At 45.9% G+C, this 19,471-nt stretch overlaps 1 protein-coding gene across 1 annotated transcript in view; it reads right to left on the minus strand.

Annotated features, from left to right (window-relative positions):
• The window catches only part of LOC144114167 (uncharacterized), a 47,176-nt gene extending 42,799 nt beyond the window's left edge, over nt 1-4,377 (minus strand). Inside the window, 1 exon segment of the mRNA XM_077647719.1 lies at nt 4,240-4,377. The gene's annotated coding sequence lies outside the window, so the exon portion shown is untranslated.
• Between the last annotated feature and the right edge of the window lie 15,094 nt (nt 4,378-19,471).

Below are 19,471 nucleotides of genomic sequence, written 5' to 3' on the forward strand. Positions count from 1 at the left end.
AAATTATTACTTGTTTTTTTTTTTTGTAGGAGGTAGTTGTATTAAAAATGTAACAGTGCGAATACTCGGAAGTCAACTACGCGCTTTATGACTTCGCCGATTCGTAACAGAGTACTTTGTTCCTGTACTGTCACTGTTAATTTTCGAGACGTGCTAAAGTACACGAACACTTGGAGTCTTTCCCTAGACTGCACTTGGAGTCTTTCCCTAGACTGTGTCTTCTGTTTTGTTCCCAGTGCAGGAGAGCTCTTATATCTTTGTGTCTTTAGTTCTTTCGGCAGTCGATCAGCGTGGTAATCTGCCTACTATTTATGCGTCTGTCGATCGGAAGCAAAAAAAGTAAGAAGAGGTATTTACAAGCGAAAATGCTATTATGACCTAAAAAGATATATCCTCTCTTCCTGTCCCCTCACCTCTTTCATTTAATTTCTTCATTATGCCTGCTATCCTTTATTTCCGCGGCGGCACCAGCTCAGGTGCTTCAGTATTGATGGCAGATGCCGGGGCTAGCAAAAATCGTTTGCTTCCTTTTTATTATTATATTAATAAAAACCACTTACTACTACTACCGTAAAAAGATGAAGAACGCAGATCTCTACTATATATACTAATGTATTTCTGCTAAACGTTTAGCTTTTGAGCTCGTCAGTGAGGTAACTAGAAAAGTCGTACTTAGTGGCTCAGCCAAAAACAGGCATTTGGGCACAATCGTCCTTCGTATTTTTGCTATCGCTGTTCTTTTAGGTAGGCCTTTGGGGTCTTCTCCACTTCACTGACGGTAAATAATCAGGCGTTTTGATGAAGCCTGAGCGCTGCTCAAAATATTGCTCGACAATTTTCTTATTCGTTTTGCGTGGGCAGCTTATGGCTCTTTTTTACAATATGAGTGGTCCTCAAATAGAAATTAGGCTTTGAAACACCATGCCGAATAGAAGTCTAAACTCTCTGGGCAGGTCTCGTAAGAAAGTTGCTATTTTCGCCACTCTGCCATGATCATTTGTCACTGAGTTAAAAACGCTCAGCTTAGCACGTGTGGAAAGCTTTCATCCGATTTTGACAAACCGAAAACAATGTATGCTCGGAAAAACTGCTTGCATCTTAGTTCCAGTGACAGAGCCATGAAACCATGTCTCAATCTTCAGTTTTCAGTTTTTTAAAAGAAGTTTTCATCACTCTTTGCTCGAGAAAGTTGCATGACTGACTTTGACGCACTGCCGTTTCTGAACGTTACTCAAGAGACGAGGCAAAAATTTAACGTCGACACTAAAGACGCGTCCCATCTTGCGACATGCTTTCCAACTGATTGATCGTATACTCGGGCAGCCAAATGACATTTTGCATGAATTACGGCACTGCCCCGTTAACACAGCCGCCGTTCGCTGGAATCCATTCAACGTATCACCAACCAACCACACGTCAGCGAGAGCTGATAGGCCAACCGGGCTTGGCATGTTCACTGATCGAGGCCTGCTTTAAATTGTTCAGACTTCTCAAAAGATTCGACTTAGTGCAGTCATCTCGGATGTTTCTGAAGAAAGTCAAAAGTCAGTGCGGAAGTTTCTTCACGTTTAAAGAAAATTTTTACAGGAACTCATTTCCGTTCCTTCATTTTGACTTCGTCCAAAATTTGACGAACTTTTCACCTGTGCACATTTCAATAGGTTCATACAGGTGAGTAATGATCATGAAAGAGCTGCGAAGACATCAAATTACTAACCACATTTGACACTATGTGCTACTGGGTGAGCAGTAAGCTACCGGGATAAGTTGGCTATACTTGGAATAGTCCTCGTAGCATCATTGTGGACTATTGCCTGCGTAGTGACTATGATTTTGGCTTATAACACTTAGGGTTTAAAAATTAACGCCGCGGAGAGAAGGCCTACAAAGAAATAACAGCCCATACATCATTCCGGTTTCTTACAATTCTGTTCAAAAGTTTCTTATTCATTTTTTTATGCCCTTAAATGATTCGCAGCTTAAATTTCAGTTTATTTCAAGACGAATCTCAAAATTGCGGGGTTTTTGTGCACGTTAACAGTTATTACATATCTGCGTTTATGTACAATAAATCTTTATTCTTACCATTTATTTATGCTTACTTTAAGTTCAGCTTGGGAGGGTAACTGGTAAAAGCATTATCTCCACTGAAATGAATAAAAAATAAATCTGAGATGCTTGGCCAATGCATAGTGCGTTATAAAAAAAAATTAGAGCCTACAAAAGTTCAAAACAAAAATCAGACTTCGCTTATTTCCTTGCAGACTGATCAGTGATCTGGATGGGCGCCGATAAAAAGCTAAACATTATGCTTTCAGGAGAGGCTCAGAACGCGCTGGCTCCTGGTGCCCAAGCCCTTCTCTAAAGTAAAAAAGAAAGAATCTGAGATCTTATTTTGGATTTATATCTCGTTGCACGCAGTCATTCCAACTAATCAAATGTTATTAGAGTTCCTGTGTTCTAATTGCACTTTAATGCGCTCTTTTGTTTTCTCCGATACAAAGCTCGTTGACGCTCTGAACGCAAATGTGAGTTTATAAATTGAATGCTTGTTGAGAGCATAAAATTATTATACCCGTGATCAATATTTTTATTCAGGAGCATTCGATATGCGCTGAGCGGTTGCTTTTTAACTTCCAGTGGCGCAACAGGTGAGAGCGTAGACGTCTTGAAAGGCTATTATTAACCTTTCGCGGGTGATTGACAGTTGGTAGCAACACGTTGATTTCATATCTCTAGAAACGTTTTTCAATAGTTTCCGACTTCATAAATAATGAAGACGCAACTCCTTTCTCTGAGCGAATGGTGCGCTGACACGTTTCTCTCGCTATTACTCAATCCGGATACTTGACGACTTTCTCTGCAGCACTTTTCTCTTTACGCTCCGTCTGAGGGGCCTCATGAGGTTTATTTACTTTAGTGCTCCAAGTTTAGGGCCGTCTTTCGCGGCAACAAATGGTACTGCCCTTTCCTTATGAAGCGAAGAGCAGTTTACTAGGGCGACAAATCAGGCCTTTTGACAAAGTTTGAATAGTACAAGCAGAGCAGTGGTCACAACTGGGGCTGTTCGCATGAACGGCGATATAATGACTGTGTAATTGCGTTAGAAAATAAGGTGTCAAGACTGCAAGTGAGATTTCCAATCAAGCAACTTCACAGCTAGCTTTACAGAGAAAAGCTTCTGCCGCGTCGTTCATCAAGCAAAAAGCCAATGCGTATTTGACGTAGTGGACACACCTTAGATGAGTAAGAATAGAAAGCGACAATAGCACGTCTCTGCTTGATACTGCAAAGTGCTTGCCGTTCCAGCTGGCAAGGTAATGGCGGTCATGTCTGCATGTACACGGTTGGTCAAAAGTTCCCAGGCCACATGTTCTGCTTTTATTCGGTATATCCTGACACTTCAGATGCCGATAAAACTATCAAGGTTGTAAGAGGTTACAACGATGCTTCTTCTACCCTGTACAGATTATTTGAGCTTCGCGGGTGTTATAACTGCTTGACTCTACTGCTCGAAAGCAGACCCTGTGGCCTCGGAATTTTTGACCGACCCTGTACATGCATGCGACTCACGTCGTGTCATCAGCTTTCGTAACCCGCAAAAGATAGAAGCGCAGAAAATTTCGAGCAGCTTACACTACTCTTAGTCCCCTTATGTTAGCTACATCACATTAATCTTATTTAGTGCAAAGGACAGAACAGTAGAAAAGAAGAAGACGAACACAGGCGCTACTGGCAGCTGTGGTCTTGCCCATTGCGCTAAATAAGAGGAATGTAACGTCAAAATACTAACAAGCCCAACAGTCGACTTCTTTATGTAAGTGACAGTCTAGAAATTGAAAAGGCTTCAAACATGACGTGGGCTTCTACAAAGCGTGGGCCAGCGGTTACGCTGATCGACGCTCGCAGACAGCCAGGACCTCTGCTACCCTACGCTAAAGCCTATTCGTGGCGATGTGTTAGTGCACTTTAGTGCATACGGCGATAGGGGAAACAAAACCAACGCATAAGCGAAGGAAGGGAACGGGCGAAGAGTTTCTCCGTTCGCCTCCTTGACTTTCACGTTGGTTGGTACGGCTCTAATCCAGCCTTGTCCTGTCGCCATCTTCACTGGCGGGTTAGGTCTGCAATTGCATGCGTTATCCCAAAACTAAGCAACACCAACTCGTATGGTGTACGTTCACATTGCGTGAAGAAGAAGGTTTGCAAAGTAGTACCTCCTGAAAAGTCTCTTCGCACCTCCCGATTGCAGGTTATCTCCTTAACGGTCGTCCGACGACAGGAGGCGCAGCCTTCGTTGACGTATCGGAAAGCGCTCGGTTGTACTCCTCATCGTCCGGACCCAGGCAGCCGCAGCAGCGCGCGTTTCGATGTCGATGCGACCCAGCATTTCATATGTTGTTGCCGTCGCCTCCGACGCCTAGATGGCTCGAAGAATGTAGATATATAATCTTGCCCAAGTAGCTGACCGTCCAGTGTTTACAAGCTATTGACGATGAACTGCGCCGTTAGTGCGGAATGAGCGGACGGTCGCTGAGGCCGACGTCCACGAATACCACACGTTCACAGTGAGGAGCTTGTTGCGGTGCCGGCAGCGGAATGTCACAGCAGCGAGTACAGTACACGATGCAGCCACTCGACTTCTCGATGAATGGCGCCGCGTCCCAGTGGCGCGCTGCAACGAGACAGCGTTGCACGGCGGGACAGCACAGCCTTGCTGATGGGAGCGGACAGGCCGGCTGGAGTGTCTTTCTAAGCGGCGCAGCTCTTGAGTTCTTAGCGGGCAAAGGTTTTTCGCATCAGAACGGGCCTCAGGCTTCGCAGCCTGCGTTCGGACGGTGCAGGTCGAAAAAGCCAAGTCGAGGAGCGGCGGCTAACCGCGGTTGCCCGGGGCGGACGCTATTTCGGGTCTGGAGGGTTCCTATTTCTGAAGGCGCAGTTGAAAGGCCCGGGCCGCCAGCTCGCGACGTAGCTCGAAAAAAAAAACAAAGAAAACGGCATCGGCGCTGGCAGACGGCATGGGCTCCCGCGTGCAGGGGGCGCAGAAGACCGTGGCTTACTCCTGGGCCGCCGATGCCGGCGTGCTCACTTGCTGACAGCCTGCGTTGCTTGATCCCTGAACGATGGTGGTGGTGGCGCTGCAACAACGTGACCATTCTGATGGATTTGTCTTCAAGCCTGCTGCTTTGCAATTAGTTGACATTTACATGCGCTGCGATTGACGCACCCTTGGAATTTGATTTATGGTTATTGCCATCGCTCTGCGCCAATGCTTTCAAACTTGCCAAAATGAGAATCTGACTCTTTTATCTAAGACATCCGTTCGCTACCAGATGTACCTAAAAAAATGCAACGCAATGAGCTTTAAATTTGGTGACGATACCTATAGCATGCATTGGTCCCGAGCCGCTGAATCCTGCGAATATTCAGCGGGAACCTGAATGCGGCGGCACATTTCTATGTGGGCGAAAAACACCGGAGCTGAGGCATAGGTGTACATAAAGGACCATTATGGGGTTAAAGCTGAATAGGAAGGCCTCTGCTACTGTGGTCGTCATAGCTCAGAGTGCAGTTTTACGGGGATGTAAAAACTAGATAATTTTCAGTGATGCGAAAACGCCTTCTTATACATCAGGAGCAAAGCATGCACGAGAATTGTCTCACAAGTTTGGGGCTTTAACGCGGGAAGGACGCAGGGGTTACAATTGAACGATATTATCTCTTCGTAGCATCGATAATCCCTTTGCAGAGTCTACACGCACCGCGCAACCATTTTTCCTAGTCAGATACGCTCTATACAAACTCTAGCATTGGTCTCAATGAAAATAAAACAAAAGAAAGCACTTTTCTCAGTGTTAGTGAATCGACCTTTAATGGAAAGATGAACGACAGGCAGTGTCTTGATTGAGTTTGGGAGCAGACATGATTTTAATGGCCTAAGATTTGGCCAGTACAGCGGATAGACGCCCACAGAAAAGGGAATAGAACTACTTCTGCGGGAGTGCAGTGTAAGGTCAGGTGTTCGCGTCAGCAAGGATCACCTTTCCAGGCATACCGCAGCTTCTAGCTTTCGGTGGGCAATGAGTGAGGCTATAGCGCATTATCTGCTATTGAGTGTCTGATCTTTGTAAAAGAAATCGATTTGGAGCACGCCGTGCGAAACGTGTAAAATACCGTTGTAAGCACTCTGTTTGCTGACTAAATAGACCAAGCCTCCTTTGGTTGTTGAGAAGCAGGGTGCTTCGTTGTTTCTCCTGGAACTTACTGACAGGCTAGAAAAATACAGCGGCCAAGTTTTACGACCGGTCGACTACCGTGCAGAAAGCTTGCAGGACGTGCACTGAACAGCTGTGAATCGGTTCTCGATATTTGCGGCGCAGCGCATGCGATTGTGCTATTTTTGAGGACTTTTGTAAACCATCTCGCTGTGGCGCTTTTGCACAGGAACGTATCCGAGAAGTAGTTAGTCGAGTTGTAGCGCCTCCGCCTTTTCAAACCCGTGATGATGACAGCTTAGTAGAAATGACGCAGTTTTCATTCACATCATTCTGTACCCTCATGAGCGGGCTTATGCCAAGGGTCTTGGTTAGGGTGGGCTGAAGTATGGTTTTTGAAGCGAAAAGCTTCACAAGGCTAGGTGAAGCATTCATCGCGTAGGCCGAAGAATGACCTTGAACGACCTTCAGCACAACCATGTTAGCCGTGTATGACCATATGTGGTACAGTTAAGGTGTCGAACCATTTACCCCTGGCCTTGACCCATAACCTTTAGTTGACCTTTGACATTGGGTGGCTTTTGGGTTGACCTTTGACCTTAAGAACATCCGATGGGGTGACGTGAAGCCACGTGATGATGTCCGATGGGGGTGTCGTAAGACCACTTGATACCAAGCCATAGCCACGTGGTCGTGTGGGTATATATAGAACGGCTGTCGCGAGCGTGTAGCAGAACTGCCATGGACGAGCCTCAGACGCTAAGCAAGCGTCCTTGCTTCTCGCTGAATTCCAGGGTTAGCCAAGTTAGGCCACTGCCGATTTTTTATGCAACCAAGAGAAAAGACACTATACGGTTGCCGATTTGTCGAGTTTCCATTAACTGGTCTTGCTGATCTTTAGCTGTTCAGCACATATATAGACGCTTCCAGGCCATCATATTTGCGCCAAAGATTGACAGGAGTGCAAAAGCTGCCAAAAGTTGTAGACAATCCTTCTGTTGAAGAAACTGAGGAAGAACACAGAACATGAATCTGGACAGAGGTAACGTGTGTTTAACCTGAGCAGGTTTAAGTGAATGACGATGGCCACCGTACTTCGTCCGGTATCCTGTGGTGCGAAGGAATGTCCCCATAACTTAATTCTGACGCTGACTGCTGCACTTGGTCACTTTCACTCTGACTCGTGCAAATGCGACCAGCTATTAACTGAGGGGATGTTACACTGCAGAAAGGCTAAAACCTTCATTCCGACACAACTTCCCGGCAAGACTCGCTGGCTACGCTTTCTAGCACGCAGCTTCTGTAACTTCAGCTCTTTATGCGCAGTGTAATGTGCTGATCCAAAGTCAATATGCAAATGCGACACCTATACTCTTTTGCTGACGCATTGGGTTTTGGTTCCCCTATTTGCACGTACGTATGTAATGTGTGTGTATGGTACCAGCACTCTAAGCTGGTACGAGGCAGCGGGAATCATCCATGCTAGTGATGCCGTTAGTAAGATTATCATGGGAATAAATTCGTACGCTTACATGCGGGTCATACAGCTGCATTCGTGGTGATATGTCATTAATTTACTAAATATCAATGGTTTGGTTTTGGTGTGGTTTATAGGGTTAAACGTCCCAAAACGACTCAGGCTATGGGGACGCCGTAGTGGAGGGCTCCGGATAATTTCTACCACCTAGGGCTCTTTAACGTGCGCTGACAACGCCCAACACACGGGCCTCTAGAATTTCACCTCCATCGGAATGCGACCGCAGCAGCCGGGATCGAACCCACGTGTTCGGGTCAGCAGCCGAGCACCATAACCACTGAACCAACGTGGCGGCTACGAAATATCAGTGGGTTTCTCCCCTTCACTAACTGAAAATCTTGAAGCACTTTGCTACTCTTGCTTGGTGGAGTGTGGCAAGGGTGCCCTATCTTGTGTAATGGTTTTTCCAGTTTCTATACCTGCCGTAGGAATGCCAACGTCTTGCATTGGTATCTCGAGGTGACCGCCTTCCCATACTTGCCATGCAATGATCGATCGCACGCACAATTTAGATTTCAATTTTCGACCTTTTTTTTATCGAATGACCCCTGTTCTTATATTCTAACAAAATCAGTTCCGGGTTTTTCGCAGTCGTCACCTTCCAAATACTCTTGTTCCCCACGCGCATGCCAATCCCAGTGTGCTTGGAATTCTTGGGTACATGGTTGACGTCGTCTCCGATGAAGAGGCTTAGAGCTTGCAGACTGTTTTGCTTGAATTGCCTCGATTGTGCGACTTGTGATAATTAGCCTTTAAAAATTCGATCCAGAAAATAAAACGATAAAAAGAAAAAGGCCGCTGTGGCGCAAAACCACCCGCGATCACCCGATCGCTCGACGACGGCGGCCACGTTGCGTTACATCAAAAGATCGCCTGTGAAGAAAGACGCGTTTGACGGCGCTTTGTCGTGACTCAGCAGCCACATCCATTGTTGCGGCGCAGGCAGAGGCTCTCTTTTTTTTCTTTTTTTTTATGCCTCACCATAATTTATGTTGCGAAAGTTCGAGGCGGCGTCTTGGCAGAGTTTCGAACGGGATCTGAAAAAAGTCGCAGCGGTACTTGAAAATGATTACTTAGGCTTCTGGCACAAAATTTTGTGCGCAATTCGTTTGATTATCAATCTCCACAGGCGACGGCGAATTCTGGCGACGATATGGGGCGTTATGAGACGTACGGGTTAACCCGTGTGCTCGTCGTTCTGTGCAAAAATCGCATGGGCATTTAATCGTGTGTGCCGTTCAAGCCACAGCGAATGGCTTGTGTTTTCCTTCACCGGTTGCAAATAAGTGACAGTGGCTCTGCCTTGCTTTTTTTTTAATATATTCACAAATTCTGAGAATCACGCGCTGTGCTGTGTCAACTAAATGCGTATAGAAAATTACTATGCTCTATATAGACTGTGTCTGAGCAGTTGCACTCACGACTCTGCACGTGTGTCAACCGGCAATTAATTCTCGAAGCTTCTCAACTGATACCGTACCCGAGGGCTGCTGCATCCAGTGAGCCAGGTTCAAACCCTCTCAGGATAGAGGTATGGAAGCTATGCCTAAGTAAACGCCACCTCTATTTCAATGCTAGCCGTATCGCTCGATTCGTAGTTAGAACCATTTGGACGCCTCGATTGGTTTAATCGTCGCGATACGGCGCCTCTTAATTATGTGGAGCGGTGGCTAATGTCATACGGAGAGCTGCTATCATGATCGCCGAATGCTTCTCTATTAAACGCCGACTGGCTCAGGAATATGGAAGTAATTTTTCTCTCGTTCATTTCTCGCATTGTGCCGCTAGTTTGGCGGAGTCCTTTCCTTCTCAATGCCCGCGCGGATTAGGCACGATTGCTAGCGAAGTAAGGAGCGAAGAATTTTTTTTTCAATGCTTTATGTAGTATGAGCTCACGAATTTGTTCTTTGTTTCCTCCGTTTACGAGTGGTGCGCACATCACGAGCGACCGACGCGCGCACAAGAATCAAGTGGATTCACGGATCCGTCGGCAGCGCCTACACGGCGCCGAATCGGACGCCGGAAGTCACCGGAGAATCCACCGCACGCGCGAGAGTCCGCGTTCCGACGGGCGAGACTGTGCGTGTGCTAAGAGTGTTGGTTTTTCAGTGACGTACGGGAGAACGATGCCTTTGAAAACAGCAAACTGGGATTTATTTTCAACCACATAAAGAGAAAGGAAACACTGGCCGGAGAGCGTCGAAACGAAGGTCTCGCTTTTTGCACCTTGGCAAAGCGATCGTCCCCACCGTGCAACCCGCCCTCACACGCACAAATCGCCGTCACACATCGACACCGCTCTCCCTCGGATGGACTAATGTGCGCTTCGCAACTGTTCTTGGAAGCGGCCGAGGCGTCCTTCCCTCGGACACAGTGGGCGGCTCGCGGTGTTGTGCCGTGAAGACAGCTTGGGGGGGGGGGGGGGGGGGGGGGGGGGGCGTCACTGTCTCAAAATATTTAACAAAGAGCGCGGAGCGGCAACAACGCGCGGTCGAGTATGCCAGCACGGCCGTGGTGCTAGGGAGTATGTGAGTTGGCAAGTGAGATGAGCGGTACAATGGAGCGAAGACGTGTGTAATTGAATCAGTTTGCATTATGCGCGTATTAAACTTTCATATATTAATTCAGTGTTGTAGTCTGTCGTTTCGTTTATCGACTACTACAATTAACACTTAGCGAACTGTAGGAAGGGGTGTGCTTTGCCGAACCGGCTGATGGTGCCACTGAAATCAAGGCGGCGTTGGCTTAGGCAAGTTAATGCGTTAAAAAGAGTTTATTTTGCCATGGGTCTCTGGAGTTCACTTTACGAAACGAAATCGGGCACCTGGAAACATTCAGTTTTATTGCTTGGTACGGCAGAAAGAAATCCAAAAACTTAAGCGTTTTTACTATTCCAGTCGTTCCACTCAAAACGAAAATTAAAGCCGCTAGGTGAGGGCGCAGATTCTTTTTTTTCCATATGACCAATGGGCATGATCGCGTGCGGCTGTCTCCTCTCATCGCGCTGTCTAAAGTTCACTTGCAACATCCGCATTTTCGCGTAGTCAAAAAGGCCTTGCTCCAGGCTACGAAAAGCACCCATTATTTGCAGCTGTATCACGAATGTGGATGGGCCGTGTATTATTTCACTTTAAGAACGTGAGGGATTTCGATAGATGGCAATACATAGCTACCAGCAACGGCTAAAAAAAGGACAAGATTTGAGGTAGAAAGGCTTACAAAAAATGCAACAAATGCATGAAGTCGCTGAACGGCTTGTAGAATTCTAAAGCTGAGTTTGCGCACTCCTTACTTCTTAGCAGGTCGTGCCATGTACGTCATGGTTGAGAAATATGGTTTGTACTTCACTGTTTTGCACGGCTAAGCCAGAATACATAGCCAAGGAGAGTCCTGGGGCCGTAATTTGTAACGTTTCATTTTATTTTCGTTTCAAATAATTGTGACGTCAGTCATGGCGAAAGCAACAGGTTGTCAGACGTGACAAACGCTTCGTCGTGCGCCGTCATTCGTCGGCGCCGGCCCGCCGGTGCAGCATAAGCTGCAAGTATGTGGTATCATATGAGCCTTGTCATGAACGTGTTTCCGCCACGACCAGCGTGACGTCATCAGCCACGGTTTACGTCACCGAGAAGCAGCTTCCAATGGCGAAAAATCAAATAAAAGGAAATGAAATGTCAAAAATACGGCCCTAGGCTCTTCAGGGCCTGGCAAGTTATGCCATCTTCGCTGAGAGCACTGTTCCATCTGCAAAATTTCCGTGTCTTTCGCGATTTCTTAAGTGGAGACGCGGGTCTTGAAATGATAAAAAAAATGCGTAAATTTTCATTCTGCAAAAATGGCATATTCGGGATCAAAACACTCTTAAGTTCCTGCCGAAAAATTTTCAAGGTCGAAATTCAACCTCCAACTACTAAAGTATCTATATTTCGCGCCTACGTTGCCCAGAAATGGTGATTTAGGAGCGAAATATAGCAGGACTTCGCGCCCGTTGCTTCCTACGAGCGCGTCCCCAATACAGCGACCTCCGAATGTCTGGCGCGCGCACTTCAAATGCGATTTTCTCAGCTTCGGATTTTTGCCAACTTGACTAGCCTTACGGAAGTTTTTATCATTTTTTTATCGTGAAATATGAAGTAACCTTATATAGTTGAATCCAGAAAGAACTAAGCTATGGTGCTACGTTGTTTTTTGTTTGGATGAGTCAAACATATCAAATTTTGTGAACCATAACGACACCTAATCATACTTCATTATTATGGTGCTTGAAAAAAATTTATCATTCTTGTATGATGATGCACTTCAACAGCAATATAATTAGCATACCTCCAGATGGCACGTCTTTGGCTACAGCTGCATTTCAATCGAAACTGAAAAATGTAGGAACAAAGTGTCTTAACAACCCGTAAGAATTTAACTAATTAGGCTTCAGTTTTTTCTGATAATATTGGAAGTAATTGAGATATATTGAAACTGATTATTTTTAAAACAGAAAGAAGGAACACATATACACAACTAATTTCATTACGATATGTTTAATATTAAAAATGGTCATTTCAAGGCTTGCGTCTTCCCTTATTACTGGCGAGATATCGCGGTAAGAATGCTGGAATGATCCCCTCGAAACGCGAGAATCATGTGAACAGGAACGCGAGAATTGTCGAGAACCTCGTTAATAGCTATACAAACTGCAATTGCTACATCTGTGTACAGATTTCACAGATTACCTCCGCATATGACACATATTTCAGGAGTTTTTTTTTTTTTTAATGGACCAAATCTACCTATAGACAGGAACTAAGAACGCAAAGGTTTCTTATCCGCACAAACCGCAGTGCTATTCAAGTTATAATAAGCTCTCCGCATGTGAGTTAGACCAACTCTACGCCATCACGCAATAAAAAAAAAATTATGAAAATAATTTGGTCGATATCAGTAAGCAAACTTTGGATTGGGCTCGTTTAGATTTGAAATTTCGCATTTCACTCAGTTTTGTTCAAAAAACTTTATACAGTAGTAATTCCAGCTTTGTTTACGAAAATGATGCTTTCAAATGATTATGCTGTGAAATGAGGACAAAAACAAGTAGAACATTTATTATGGGCAATCAAGGGCGCTGCTGTGCTTCACCAACACAAGCAAGTAAATATCAATAGCAGGATTCTGTCATGAGCATCCGCGTGACAGCTATCTTTTCTTGTGTTTACACTGCGGCATGGTAAACTAAACTTGAATTTATGGTATCAAAAATACATTCTACTTCCCTGTACGCAGCATCATAAATTCATGACTAGCAGCTGAATGGTAGACGCAGACAGGACACAAGACGACAGGACAACAGCTAGTCCTGCCGTTTCTTGCCTGCGTCTGCCATTTCGACAGTAATAGTGAATTTAAAAAGCCTGTAGCAGCTAGCCCATCTAATCACTCGCTTCGTTATTGTCGACTTCTGGGTTCAGATCTGCCGCCGATCTCTTCCTATCCATCGAAGTCGATGATGAAGGAGAGCTGAAGGAATAAGTGAACCCACGCTCGGAACAGTCCAAGCTATGCGGCTTAAGCTGAAGGCTCTCAAGAGTGGTGATGATGATGGTGATGGATTTTTATGGCGCAAGGGCGTCTTGGCCAAGGAGCGCCGTGGAACAAGGTATTTTTTGATTACTCAAGGTGGAATCAAAGACCCATTGTCCAAGCATATCAGCCCTTACTAGCCGAGCACCAGACAAGGGGAAAACTTGTACCCATTTTATCACCGGTGGGTACTCGGTGACAATAGGGATCGAACCCCGCACCTCCCGCATGCGAGGCGGATGCTCAACTACTCGGCCACCGCTGCGGTCTCTCAAGAGTGGATTTGGCTCATTCTGATCCTTATAAAACTAGGATTTGGCTCATTTTTATTTGAAATATGATTTGCGTACAGGTTTTCTGGGCGTTATGCGGCCTCTTTCGTTTTCATAGTTTTTGTAAAAGAAAAATGTATAAACTAGGTTTTCATTATTGCATGATTTAACTTCGGTTAGGTTTCTGGATTTGGCACATTTCGAGAAAAAAGATCTCTTCATTTAATGATGGTATTACCTTTACAACACGGAGACAACATTTGCGCTGCTCTGTATATTTTCTAGACCCTCACTGTACAGCGACAAGCGGCTGTCGCTCGGTTATATCATATGTCCTATATGCTGGAATCTTATAACGGCGGAAGCATCAACTGCTTCCATGTTTGGGTTCTTCTGGTCTCGAACAAATAATTTTGCGCAGAATTGAGTGGTCGGAGTAACTTTTTTCACCGTTCACGTGGTACACATAAATGGATTATGTGTGCCGAAGTGCACTCAAATTTCATCTCAGAGCAAATTTATAAAAATTTTCAAACAAAAATAAAACATTTGTGTTTATTACCGCCGAAGTGTGCCTGAAAAGCAGAAGCACTTTAAGAGCGTTGCACCCTCCCTCATGAGAAACGCTACATGACGCGGTGTTTTTCTGATCATGAATCGGGAATACTGGACTTTTTCACTGACTGATTGGGGTGGCAGTGTTTACGCGTAGAGTTGGCATTACATGCCGACTGGGCTTCTCATATCCACTGGCGTCCTTACGGATCTCTAAGTGCACGACGTGGCGTTTACCCAGATGGACTGGCGTCGCGCTGTAAGGAAGCTGGCGTCTCCCTAGGGCCGTTATCTTTCTTGTTCGTGTTATTCGTGCGCCTTCAGACTTCTCTATTCCTAGAGGCCGTCCGAACTTGATTCTCAGCGCGACGCTCCATTCTTTCCACGATGCGTCACGTTCCTTCCCTCATCACAAGTTTAGCGTCTTCACGTATATAGGACGACGATGTGTGTGCGTATGTCACGTGTATTTTAATGAGGGAATTTGCGTGGAGCTTCGCCCTACCTCGCAGGCTAACGTGACCGGAATAAGTGCGCGAACGGGAGCGGCTGTTTATTTTTTTCTTCACGCTGGATCCGATGACTTTGCGCTGCCTTTCTCGACGATGGTACTTTGGTTAAAGCGTCCTGCGCTGACCCCGTTTTCCAGGCTTGATTATGGAACCTATTCAGTCTTCCGTGCTGGCTTCCTCGGCGCCCATCATGGTGAGAACGTGTGGGTGTTGTGATACACGGTCGCACTTTTCGCGCTCTCCTTTTGCTCATTTTGTCCTCCTGGCATTTCCGCCCCGTCTCCACGCATGCTTCCTGCCCGCCATGAATATGAACGAGGAGGCGTTATGGCAAGTATTCCGTCGCGTGAGGAAAGATGTCCGACCTGTTTATAGAGCTGCTGTGCAATCGCGATGCACGTCATACAGTGTCAAGGTTGTGGGAAGCGTTGTAAACGATCACGCCGAAAGCTTGATACGACTACGAGATGAATTCCAGCAATTGATGCGCTTCTTTAAAAGACACCCCCTCCACCTCTCCCCTCTTGTCTTTTTTCGGTCCACGGTAAATTTAGAGTCGCCAGCTGTCGGTCAAATATGCGGCATACTGGAATCGCACTAACGCGGTTCCCAGAACGATTTCATTAGTGTCTTCATAAATGTTTAGTATTTACAGGGCCAACTCTCAGCACTTTCTTGATGAATGTCCAGTTTGAGGTATGGCCTTCGTGGAAAATCCCATTTTAGTCGTGGGACCTGCCGTTGATTTGTGTGTGTGTGAATTTTTAGCAATAAGTTTGATTCACTCAGTCCAACGCACAGTGAATGCTTTTCCTGGTGTGCGCAAACATGAGCTACCGCAGTCACGTTTATAGTTCATCGACTAACTGCTGCTATATGCAGTGCTGCAACATCGACTCCCAGCAAACCATAAAACATTGCAGGGACGTCCACGAGAGATTTGTGCTGGATATTGACACCTCCAACAGATATCTATTTTAGTCTTCCCTACCAAGAATCTACGTATCTACAACACTAAAATTACTGTCCATTCCTAGGTATAGTACGCACTGTAGATATTCCAGCTAGACATATGCGAGATGTTTACCGATTTCCAGCACATTGGAGACACGAGCACGTATGGCGTGTGAAATAAATGTGATTGAATCTACATGATATCTAAAGATGAAATCACATTTGCATACAGTTAGGTATTTATGTCAACAAGGGTGCAAAAGCCACGAAGACCTGCAGGAACCTTTCATACATTGGTTGTCAGTAAAACGAGCTTTTGGGCAAGTTATATTATGTTTTCGGTCCATTTGAGTTGAATTTCGTATATAGAACCGCACATAACTCACCATCATGCCATTATGATGGGATATAGTATCTTTCAAGAGCACCGCAATGCTATATAACACAAGCACGTCACAAAGCTCTGCACTCACCTGATTCCAACGGATCACTTGCCGCCGCAGTGGATCAGTGGTTATGGCGCTCGGCTGCTGACCCGAATGACGTGGGTTCAGTCACGTTCGCAGAGGTCGCATTTCTATGGAGCCGTAATGCTAGAGGCCCATGTACTGTGCGATGTCAGTGCACGTTGAAGAACCTCAGGTGATCGAAATTATCCGCAGCCCTCCACTACGGCGTCCCATAGCCTGAGTGGCTTTGGGACGTTAAACCCCATAATACCAAACCAATCAAACGGATCAACATCACTTGTGGTTATATACCCCACAGGAAGGGTGTACTCATGAAGGCTAATGGTGGGTGTTGCTTAGCAAAGTTATCTAAATGTATGTTGTGACTTTTATTCGTTCTGTATGGTATAGAGCCGAGTACGTTCATCTACAGTGCTCTGTTAGCTGTAAACCGCAGTTAGCGCTGAAACACTACAATAAGGTCAAGTATAGCACCTGTCGGTTTCTGCGTATAACACACCCATTGAAACGCCTACCGTCAACCTGTGCACCCATGCGACGTACCTTAGATTGTTAGTAGTGCAAAATATGCCTGTAGTGTTTGCCGAACTGAAAAAAAAAATCTCAGCGTTATCCAACAACCAACTAGAATTAATAAATTTTCTTTGAATATTGCCATTCCAAACAGCACCTTTTATCCGGAACATTGAGCAAGCGCAAGAAAACAATATAGGTATAGGCAAGTGGGGTCGGACCGATTTAGTCTAAAAGCCATTCCTAAAGATTAGCATAAGTGTCCAAGTGTCGTGAAAATATGACTGACAAAGAATAAGTAAGTGTGGGAGGTCTCACTTTTTCTTGGGTATGTCACTTAATAATATCTATGCATATTCTAAACTGATGTGGATAAAACGTCGCGAGCACGTTTTCAGTTTTTTTTCTAAAAAATATGGTTGGTGAGCTATATGCCTAACATATGATGCATATCGACGCAGACGTTTAGGCTCAATCGGGACGTCGCTGAGAAGTTTGTGGTTTGCTGGCAAGAAACCGTGCAAACCTGCGCGGCGTCACCGGGGCAACGAGTGATGACGATGTAGACGACCCTGAATGAGCGGGGGGGGGGGGGGGGGGGTCAGTCAGTTTAGAACGGAGGGTGTCGTTCGTCGCTCTGGCCCAATCCCAGAGGAACGTGGCGCTATTCAAGCCGACAACTCGCCTGCGGAGCGGTCTCTGTGCGTGAGTCAAGGTGCAGCAGATGTGAAATACATCCTTGAAAGGCCATCCTCCAGCTTCTGTTATTAATGCGAATGCATTAAATGGCTCATCGACGCGAAAACCGGGCGCCGCCCAAATAGTGGCGGCGTTGCAAAACTCGGGATAGGTCGAAATACGAAATATTAAACAGTAATAGTCAGTGCTTGTACTTACAGTTGCACCAGCTACAAAGGAATTAATATTAATTATTAATTGGTTTTGGGGGGAAGGAAATGGCGCAGTATCTGTCTCATATATCGTTGGACACCTGAACCGCGCCGTAAGGGAAGGGATAAAGGAGGGAGTGAAAGAAGAAAGGAAGAGAGATGTGCCGTAGTGGAGGGCTCCGGAATAATTTCGACCACCTGGGGATCTTTAACGTGCACTGACATCGCACAGCACACGGGCGCCTTAGCATGAGAATAAAATTAGCATATTATTTGAATAGAATTGAAATAGAATAGAAGTAGAATTGCTGTGGAATTGGAAAAGAATTCCAATGCCTTCACATTACTCGCACGTAAGTTACGTAAGTGCTCCCGGTAATTTTTTGGCGCGCAGCTTCCGTGAGCCTCATGTAGATTCCGAGCATTTAGAACGCCTTTGGGCGGTACGAAACAGACAGCCAGCCTTTTTATTCCCACCGCATCAGTGCCAAGACAGCTGTCGTAACTCTTGCTTCCTCTATGCAAGTTTCGTTGTCCAAAAAATCCGGTGCCTGTGGTGGAGCGGAATGAGGACACTCACTGATCTATGAATGTAAAGTAGAGAATGGCCTTCTGCATTTATGGGAATTAACCCTCTACGCTATCACGTCGCACCCTAAAGGCGGAGCTTAAGTGTCCCCTTCAATGTTATCTTAACTTCACGCTTTGGGCTTTCTTCATCATCTTGCGCTCAGAAGCATTGCAAAGCATTAAGTCACTACCTTGTTTGGAAACGTTTTTAGTGCACTAGCGCTTATAGTGGCCATTCCCCGCATTTACCCTTGTTTGTCTGAGCCTGTTTCGTGGCACACTAAATATATGCAACCTGCCCGCCGTGTCAGGTGGCAGCTCAGTTAATCGTGAGAGGCTGTTCAGGAAGAGCAATCTGGTTCGCAATCCATGTCCCACCGATCGCTGCACCTGCCACAGAAGTGCAGTGGGGCATCGCTTGACCGCTGCACAACTGCGCCAGGAACGGTAGGAAGAGTCCAAGGGATCTTTAAATGTAGAGAATGAAAAATTCCGCATATGTGGACATTAATCTACTATCGCTATCCGAACAACTGCCATCCGTGAACACCGGATATGAACATCGGAATCGAAGGGAAAACCGAACTGGTAGCGCAGGTAATTCGCGTTTGGCCTACCTACGAAAATCGACCATAATTTTTTCTCTTGATTTTTCCTTTTCTTTCTTCGCTTGTGCTGATGTGGCCTGCAAGGAATAGACTAGCCACGCGAAGCTGACAACTGGTACTCTACGAATCGCCAAGAACGACAGAAGAATCACAGTTCACGGCAGCAATGCTAGCGCCCATCGTTGGTATGGGACGTTTAACGCATCCTGCGGCAGATGGCGCCACTGACCCACCGCGGCAGACTTTTCAAAGGAAAATACGCTTGATTGTTTCCTAATAAGGGAGCAATTACTCATCAGCATACACCAAAGCGCAGCCATACGACTACAAAAGAAAGCTATACAGCTTCCACAGAAATTTCGTAGTTGAAGAAAGAGTAGTCTTGGTCCGGGGATCGAACCTGGCACCACCGCCTACCCGGGGCAGTCGTTCTACCAAGTGAGCCAACCAAGAGGCGAGCAGATGGTAGGGTGAGAGCCATTGAATCAACAGTTTGAAGTGACAACGGTGTGGCAGAGAGTGGGATGGAATCCCCAAAGATGGATTTGTATTAAGGGAGTATTTACTCGTTCTTTTCACGTCTCCAGCTTTTCGGAACATGTGCTAAGCAGCACACCTAGCTGCTTCTGAATGAAGTTCACACGAACGTTTTAGGGTGGGCCGAGCTGCTCATGGAACGCAAACGAAAATATTCGATTTTGATTTCTGACTTTTTACGTGCCGAAACAGCACTATGTGTTATGAGGCACACTGTATATGTACGCTCCGGATTAATTGCGGCTGGGAATAGAACCCGCGGCCTTGCAC

This window comes from Amblyomma americanum, chromosome 1 (genome assembly GCF_052857255.1).
Source record: "Amblyomma americanum isolate KBUSLIRL-KWMA chromosome 1, ASM5285725v1, whole genome shotgun sequence".
In the NCBI taxonomy this organism is placed as follows: Eukaryota; Metazoa; Arthropoda; class Arachnida; order Ixodida; family Ixodidae; genus Amblyomma; species Amblyomma americanum.